Source organism: Montipora foliosa, chromosome 1 (assembly GCF_036669935.1).
Source record: "Montipora foliosa isolate CH-2021 chromosome 1, ASM3666993v2, whole genome shotgun sequence".
Lineage (NCBI taxonomy): Eukaryota > Metazoa > Cnidaria > Anthozoa > Scleractinia > Acroporidae > Montipora > Montipora foliosa.
In genome coordinates, this window is record NC_090869.1 from 25,357,176 (window position 1) to 25,366,143 (window position 8,968).

Genomic DNA, 8,968 nt, shown 5'->3' on the forward strand with positions numbered 1-8,968 from the left:
CATACAGTTCGCTTGCTTTGAAAGATTTTCAACTATGTTCCAAGTTCCTGACCAGTTTGAACGCCCGGTATCAAGGAAGTCCAAAAGGTCGATAGCAGATGTTTGATTGTGAAAAGTTCCATAACTATCCATTAGCGTTTTCGGTGCAAGCCAGTCAAGGGGAACCAGCAGTGTTCAAATTGGCAAAAAAAAAAAAGAAGCAACATTCATCTTTTTTTCTCTTGTACATCGCGAAAATGTCTATGGCAATGTACTTCATTTTATTTCTCCGTATTACTGAGCATCGGTTTATTTGCTGCAATTTGAGAATTTCGATGTAAAAATTGTGATATCCTTATGAAACCGCCGTAATATACAGAGTAGATTTATAAACATCGAACCGAAGAAGCAGGAACTGAGATCGGACAGCGAACTTGGATTAACGATGTAGAAAACAAAGAGCGCCGTCGTTTGTTGTTGTTCGGAACAACAACGAACAAACTTTACCACTTTCTACCTAAAATTACCAAATTTCTCAATGATCAATTATTTAACAATTATTCGCCGAAGGCGAAGTGATTATCGGTGAATATTCACCGATAATCACTGAGCCTGAGGCGAATAATTATTTTAGAATAACTACACAGGTGATTATTTCAAAAAAGAGAAAAAAACACATTTCAACGCGAAATCATCTTCACTTACAGTGGCAAAACGACTACTGGCAGCCATTTTGTCCGTCGAGGTGATTATCGGCTGATAATCCGAGATAGCGAGCCAATGAGAGCACGCGATTTTGTATAATCACCTGTGTATTTATACTAATAGTATTTAAGTCTTCATTATTTTACGCGCTGAAGTTTGAATGGAATAAGTTTTTCATTTTCATTCCCTATTTGGACTAATATGTCAAGGTTTCAATGGCGATTAATTTATAAACTAATAAAAACTAACTAGAAAATTGCCAAGTAGAACATTTGTCCTTTTAATACCGCTACTACATTTCGATGAACCACTTTTCTGATAGGGACAAATCATCCCAAATAAAGGCACCAAAACGTGTCTCCAGCTTAACAGAAAGTATGATTGCTTGTTTGCTTTGAGCGAAGCGCTCAATATCTTTGAATAAAAGATAAACTGCTTTACAAATGCCCTCACGTTTTGCAACCTTCATACATCACACATGTTACTTTAAGCGCCTACCCAAGTAAAGAGGTTTTTACGACGGCCTTTCTTGTCGCTCAGGTCACGTAACATTTCTTACACAGCTGCTTTCTAAAAACCTTCGCCCTAAAATGTTGATTTTCCACTCTGAATATTAATTTTGTTGATTTTAAGGCGTTTGATCACGTTTCGAATGGCAAATCAACGTTTTTGTGTGAAAGATAAGTAAACAGGTATCGTGAAAAATGTTTGAGTGAGTTTACGAGAACTTTGTAAGATGAACAGTATGGCGAAAAGAAACTTGAAAAGTCAAGTTCACATTAGAGATATGCTGTGGCGCATACGGGCAACATCAAGAATTACATCAAACCGAGAAATGATTTGACATCAGGTTCAAGTTTACCCCGCGAGCAGAAGCCCTCAGACTGATGTAAGGAAACCGGGCAATCTCGACTCCAGAGCTCTTTTCTTGACTGAGGGAGAGAAGAGCTCTGGGGAACCCTGAAACATAGTGTGTTCTCATTAGTTTTCGTGAAGAACAATCAAAAGCGTCTCTGATTGGTGCATTCATGTTAGCACGAGGAGTGAGCAGGCATGTTCTCCTACACAGAGTTTCCCAGAGCCTTGGGTCGACGAGAATCGACAAGTCTGGAAGAGGTAATTGCGAACTGTAATTTCCTTCAACTCATGATTAACTAAAGATTTTCCCTAAACACCCTAAAATAATGTGATATGTCCCCTTTAACGTCAGGTTCAATTTAAATGTGTGGTTTGCTTCAAGCGATTCGTATTTGACGCGAGTAATTTGTACCGTGATGATGTTAAACTTGTCCTCCATTTTAGTGACGAAAATTTCAACATTTTTTGAAACGAAAGACGTCATAAAACTGGAAACTTGAAAAAGACTTTTTTGTAGTCATCTTCAACCTCCTATAGATAAAAATTCTGAACACCTTGCGAATTTGATGACTTCTCTGTGAAAACCCTCTTTTGTTGACGTGTAGTTCGCCATTTTCCGTCAATATTGTTTTACAACAAAGCTGAACTGAGAAGTAGCAGAAGTATGCAGCTGATCTCGAAGATGCTAATTTCTTTTAGTAATGTTGACTTTTCGTCAATTAATTCTTGTGCCATTAACATCCGAACATTATGAGGAAACGCAAATAGGCTTTTATACATTTAATTTTAAATAAACCTTCGAGCTACAATTTTCTGGGGCGCTTCTGATAAACGTCACAGTTACGACAACTGCTCGGTCTTTGGTCGATACCTCTCTGAGCCCGGTTGTTCGAAAGCCGACTAACTTAATCCGGGATTAGCGTAAACTTTGGTTTAATGTTTTCAACTTTTTGGTGAAAGTTTCTTTTGCTTATTTTTGTTCTTCAAGATTGACTTCCTCTAATGTTAAGTTTTGCCTAATATCAGCGTCGAACAGCATTTGGGAATAGTGAAATAAACTCCTTGGTTAATTTTTAATCTGTGGTTAGCGTTAATCGGCTTTTGAACAAGCGAGCCCTGATGTTGTTGTTTTCGTATCCCCGGATTACACCCCCTCGTTCTATCAATCCAAATGAGCTAAACGTGCGTCGTATCTCAGGTGAATAGACCCTTAACACGGTTTTTGGCGCCATCTTGGTTGGGGGGCAAACACGGCTAAATTTATAGTAAATGTAGGGGATTTTGGCCGACTTTGAACCACTTAAGCGCCGCTAAAAAGAGACGGATTTCCACAGTGAAAGTGTCCTTTTAAAAGACTTTTATACTGAGGTGAATAGACCCTTAACACGGTTTTTGGCGCCATCTTGGTTGGGGGCAAACACGGCTAAAATTTACAGTAAATGTAATGGGATTTGGCCGACTTTGAACCTCAGCAGCGCCGCTGAAAAGAGACAGATTTCCAACTTTTGCCACTACTTTAAGTAGTTTTATTGATATCATTCATTCAACAGAAAATAAGGCCATTAAGGAAGGTATGACATCCGTAAATTCGCTCATGTCAACTTCATACATCATACAACTCGAAAACAAATCGACCCTATATGTCATGCACACAAGTGTTAGTCGATATAGGCAAGGAAAGTACAATAGACCAGGAAGAGTATAAGCCGAACTCCACTTAGCGTTTTTCATCACGAGCAATATTATTAAAAATTGAGGCGCAGCCAGGATACGACATAATAAAATACAATAAAAACGTTCTCTGGCTAAAAACCCCGCAAGAAATAACATATTAGGAATGTAAAAGCATGTACATGTGCTAATGGGTCAAACATTGCGAAACATGCATGGTCATTCAGTCATCGCATCGATTTTAAAATCATTCTCGAGTTATCGACAAAGGCTCTTTTCGTATTAGAAAAACTTTGGAGGCTTGGCACACCTCTGCTACCAAGCATGCTGACAATAATTCTAAGCCGATTCCTAATCAGTATAGCATTCTTTTTAAACAATAGCCATCTTTTATCATACTTTTACTTTGTTTTTCTTGTTATTTTTATCTCGCCTTTTTTGCACATATTTCACTAATTTACATTTCGTGTTTTATCCGTGCACGCATGGGAGGCTGTAGAGCGACAGCCGAAAGCTTATGTTCCTTTTTAAAACTTTTAGCCAGAGAACGTTTTATTGTATATTAATACGAGTATTTTGATACCAAAAATAAAATCTCTAAATGAAAACTAGCGATAAGAATACGTGACATTTCGGCGTCGACACGTCAACATTTTAAATTGTGAAGAACCCAAGGGCGCATGTTCTTCTACACAGAGTTTCCCAGAGCCTTGGGTCGACCCAATGCTCTGGTGAATGAAGGGGTAGTTTCTAAAGAAACTGTGATGCTGCGTCGGTGGGGAAGTAGTATACAAAAATTTGGTTTTATCAACGGAGTTGATAATGTAAATTGGCCACCGTACAGAGATTCTAAAAGCTGACGTTTCGAGCGTTAGCCCTTCGTCAGAGCGAATCGAGGGATTATGGGTTACGTGTAGTTTTTATAGTAGAGTAGGAGCTACGCTATTGGTGGTAACATGGCAACGTGAAAAATAGGAATATATTAGTTAAATGAAAAGCGTTCGTTAATGCCGTGAGGATTGAGGGTGCCGATTTGAAAGATGAATTTTTGTTCCAGATTCTTGCGGCTTTCCGTCGTACCTAGATGTAGGGAAAGGCCGCAGATAGCCATGTGTTTTTTGGAGTGGTTAGGCAGATTAAAATGGCGAGCGACTGGCTTAGATGCATCCCTGTCATTCTTCTCAACATCGCGAAGGTGTTCGCGGAATCGGTCACCTAGTCGTCTACCTGTCTCACCAATGTATAATTTATTGCATAACCTACAGGTTATGCAATAAATGACATTTGCGGAGGTACATGTGAAACGATCGGTGATCTTAACAGATCGCTTAGGTCCCGATATCTTGCTAGTGTTAACAATGAAAAGACAAGTTTTGCATCGTGAGCGCGCGCATTTGAAAGTGCCGGGTTGCTCGTTAGTTTTGAGCGCGCTTCTAACTAAAAAGTTGCCTACGTTTTTGTCGCGTTTGGAAACTATGATGAAGCACGAAGCATTTTGTGTCATGGCTGTTCTGTGCTACTGAGCATACTGAAGTTATTGCGTGTATATTATGAACATTAAAAGCGCATTTAACCTCTCCCTTAAAAGTTGCAAATGTCCCTCTTTGTTTGCATACGAACTTGGCGCGAATTCTCTTAAACACCTGCCTCAGTTAAAGGCAGGGTACCATTTCTACTCTTTCAGTCTCCCATGTAGCTCTGGAGACTACGTTCATGTAGACATGAACAATATCATCTTCATCATTATCACACAGTCGACTCAAAATTTTGAAGCGAGACACTGTGGCCGGCATTCTTGATTAGGACTGATGTCTACTCAGTTTTATTCCACCACTACATCCTCTATCAACGTCTTCTTTTTGGAGGAAGCAAGGGCACTGAATCATTTATAATGATGGGAAAAAGAATGTTCGTTTTCATCTTTGCCAACGAGTCAGCCGAGCGAAGACGCGAGGCTGACGAGGCCGCAGCTTTATATAGCCGAAGCGCGAGATTGTTGTGTATGCAGAAAAAAAATGCGAGCGCCTTAGAGAAAATGTTATTTAAGGTAAGCCTGTGACTTCAAGAACCAATGATAGCGCGTGTCGCCAAACTAGACCAATCAGAATACTCCTCGTGGACCCGAGGGGAAAGAGTTGTCAATGAAAATTTCCCATTCGCAATCATAGGTACCCCAACGTACAGTCGATTCCATTTGCTTTGTGGCTTCGTTTGTCGGTTGTAATCTTCTCAGTATAATAAATCGAAATGTGAGAAAAAGCTAGACAAGGTAGCGAAATGAATAAGAATAACTCCCGGTGAGCAGTACCATATATCTATTTGCTGTTGTTAGATATGCAATGATTTTCCATAAATACGCGATAGATTTTGCTAGGATAGGTCGTATATTGAACCCCGTGTGTAGGAGGATCAGGTTACAGTCATAGTCAATGGTACACAGTTCTCCTCAACAGTCCCCAACTAATCCTCCAGGAATTGAGCTCTATTATCATGCAAACGTTTTCCTCTGTTTCGGTGGAAAAACAAGGTTACTGATCACGAGAGTGAAAACACTCTACTACTAGTTCGAATGCCCTACCAGTTTACTGTACTGCGCTGTAGGAGACTCACGGGACCTAAGGTATTAAACTACGATCTCGTTGCTAAGTCGTAGGTTCGACTCGATCCTGCAAAGGAGAACTCGGTTTTTTTTGCGAGTGTTATCGAGTCACCATCGAAAACATGCATACTTCTTACTAACCAAGTTCGAGAGCCGTACTGTAAATTACGGCCCGCGTTTTTTCGGGCCAAATATCTAAGGGGAAAAACAAGGGTCGATAATTTACAGTACAGACCGAGAAAACGAGGTTAGCAAGATATTTATTATTTCTCTGTGGTAATCAGCCGCGCGGGAAAGGAAACTAGTTGAAGTCAAGCAGAAGGTTCAACCGCCATTAAGATTTAAAAAACGATAAAACTTCGAAATTCTTGGCTTTTTAAAACAGTTTCTCGGGATATTCAAACGGTTTTACGTGTTTATGCAACAGAAAAGACATGAAAAACTTGCTAGAGAATGTTTTATCGAAATTTCAAATTAAGCGGGCCGTACAGAAGAATACGGCTAATATAGTTAATCATAGCGCGCGTACTATCTGAGATGCAGCCAAAAATTTGTAACAAAGGGTTAGGATTCACAGAGAAAGCATGATTCTGGCTACTTAACCTTACTTATTTTATGTCATGTTTTGCAGAGAAAGTCGGAGAAACGTACCAAAAATCGTGGCGCACGTGCAGAGCCATCGTTTCTGGACGTGTTTTGGTAGCGTGATAGCGAGAAAGAGCTTCAACATAAGCCTGTGTGTACTGCCACCTCATCAACTCTACATCTAAGATCTCCTAAGAACTCTTTCATCTAAATAGCTCGCCACCGTAGGTCTTCACTGGACGGTCGTGGCATCTTCGATTCTGAGCATCTTCGATATAGACGGATTTTGAGGACGGAACATCCGTCAATGACGGATGATTCGTCTTGAATTCACATCAGGACGGATGAAGTCATCTTATTTTGCCCTGAAAAGCCTGCAACTAGAAAGAGCGCACTGAGTTCGGGGAAGGAAAACATGGCGTCTAAAGTTGCGACAAGGAAAGCAGGAAAGAAAGCTAGAAAGGACACGTGGAAGGAGAATGAAGTTTTCCTTTTTGCTACCGCTTTGTAATTCGCGGAGTTTTCCGATTGTCTTCAAATTTTCTTTTTCTCCTGGTTGACATAAGAAAGTACGCCATGGCTGCTATAATGAGTACATGTACTGTGAAATTGTAACCGCGCCTGAGAAAAAAAACCCGTGCTCTATCCGTCTAATGTGAATTCGGGACGGAAGAAATTCAAACAGTTTATCTGTCTCGAATTCATACCAAGACGAAAAATGTAGCAGACGTTAATCCGTCTAGACGGATTAACCGTCTCTAGTGTGAAAACGGCCGTTATTGTTATGACATTTACCGTGCTAAAGATTCACCACCTCCTTCTTTTTCACACAAAATAGGTATGTTTTCATTTTTTCCTGCACCTCAAGAATGGACTGAATTAAAAAAACATAAGATCGTTTCAAGCGCCTCGATCCTTTGAAACCAGAAAGACGATGGGAGACGATCCGATTTCATTAGTTAAATACGCCAAATTCAATATAAACAGCTTGAGCCACGTAGGGGACAGCCAAAGTGAAAAATAATATTCTTACAGTATTGTTAGTGTTCATGCAAAGATCCACTAAAACGCCATTCGCGTTACATGACTTTCGACGCCGTTGCAAGCTTAGTTAATGCTTCTACTGTGTCCACCAGAGAAATCTACTCATTTCCCCTACCCTCTCGATCCTAAGAAAATACGCGCAGGAGGCCTATGCACAAAGACACCACTTACCAGGGGAGTGAGAGGCAAGACTTTTACCGACACGGAAAAAAATAAATAAAATAAAACGAACAAATCCCACCCACTTTCCGACTGGGATTGCCATACTGGCAACCCAGTAATGAGAAAAACTAACCGTGAAAAGTGCTATTGGCTTTAGCTTGGAATGACGTAGCGTAATACTATTACTAAGTGAAACGAATACAGTCGATTCCATTTGCTTTGTGGCTTCGTTTGTCGGTTGTAGTCTTCTCAGTATAATAAATCGAAATGTGAGAAAAAGCTCGACAAGGTAGCGAAATGAATAAGAATTTGGGTTCAACTAAGCGCTTAGTAATAACCATTGTAATCCAAACTTTGTTTTTCATAGGATTGCAGACTGTAACGTTTGCTTTTAAACACTATTTACATAGTACTCCATCGAACGAATATAAATGAGAACTTATTACTCAATTAATCTCGTAAGTTCCGCAATAGAAGGGAGTACTGTTTAAAATGAAGGAATTTCTTTATTCCAAGGGACAAATTCACAATCAGTTACTTCGCAGTAGCAAAGTATATCCATAACCATTCAAGTTCGAAACGTACCGCACTGGCCTCGAAAATTCCCATATACTTGTGGAGTACTGTGACTGTGAAACACCGTTTTGTAGTCATCTATTTACATAAGAAGATGAATTAACAAAATGTGACTTTTTACGCTGCATGACATACAAGTGCAACATTTCTTGTTCGTTATTAACGTTTTATACTTTGCCTCTTGTGATGTCAAAATCTAAGGAACTTCATATTCACGAAACGCCAAGAATTTAGAACCTTACATATGTAACTGTAAAGTGTTATCGGGAAATCAATACGCATGCAAGTGTTCATTTTGATGGGAGGGGGGGGGGGGGGGAGGTTATAAGGGGGGTTAAGATCACGTTTCACATAAACGAAATCGGGCTTTTCGCGTTTCCCGTGCTAAAAAACTGCATTTTCTCGAGTAACGGACAAACCTTTGGCTATTTCACGGAGGTGAGGACAGCTCAGGGCCGTAGCCAGTATGAGGCAAACCGGGAATCGAACTCAGGACCTCTTGCACCAAGGTCGCGCACTAACCGACTATGCCATCCTTGCTCCCTAAGATCCTTGCTCCACAAGACCCAAGGGACTGTGGAAAACTACAGGGGAGCCCTGGGGGAAGGTTTTATTCCTAGATTCTTTAACCTTTGACAGGAAGTCAGGGTTGATAAGGGTTCAGTACGACAGCCACTAGCTGTGTCCAGAAATGGGGTAGATAGCTCTTCTTCATCACATCTTAACATGTCCAAACACGTTAGTAGCGTGTGCAAATCAGCTTTTTTCCATCTTCATAATATAAGGCGT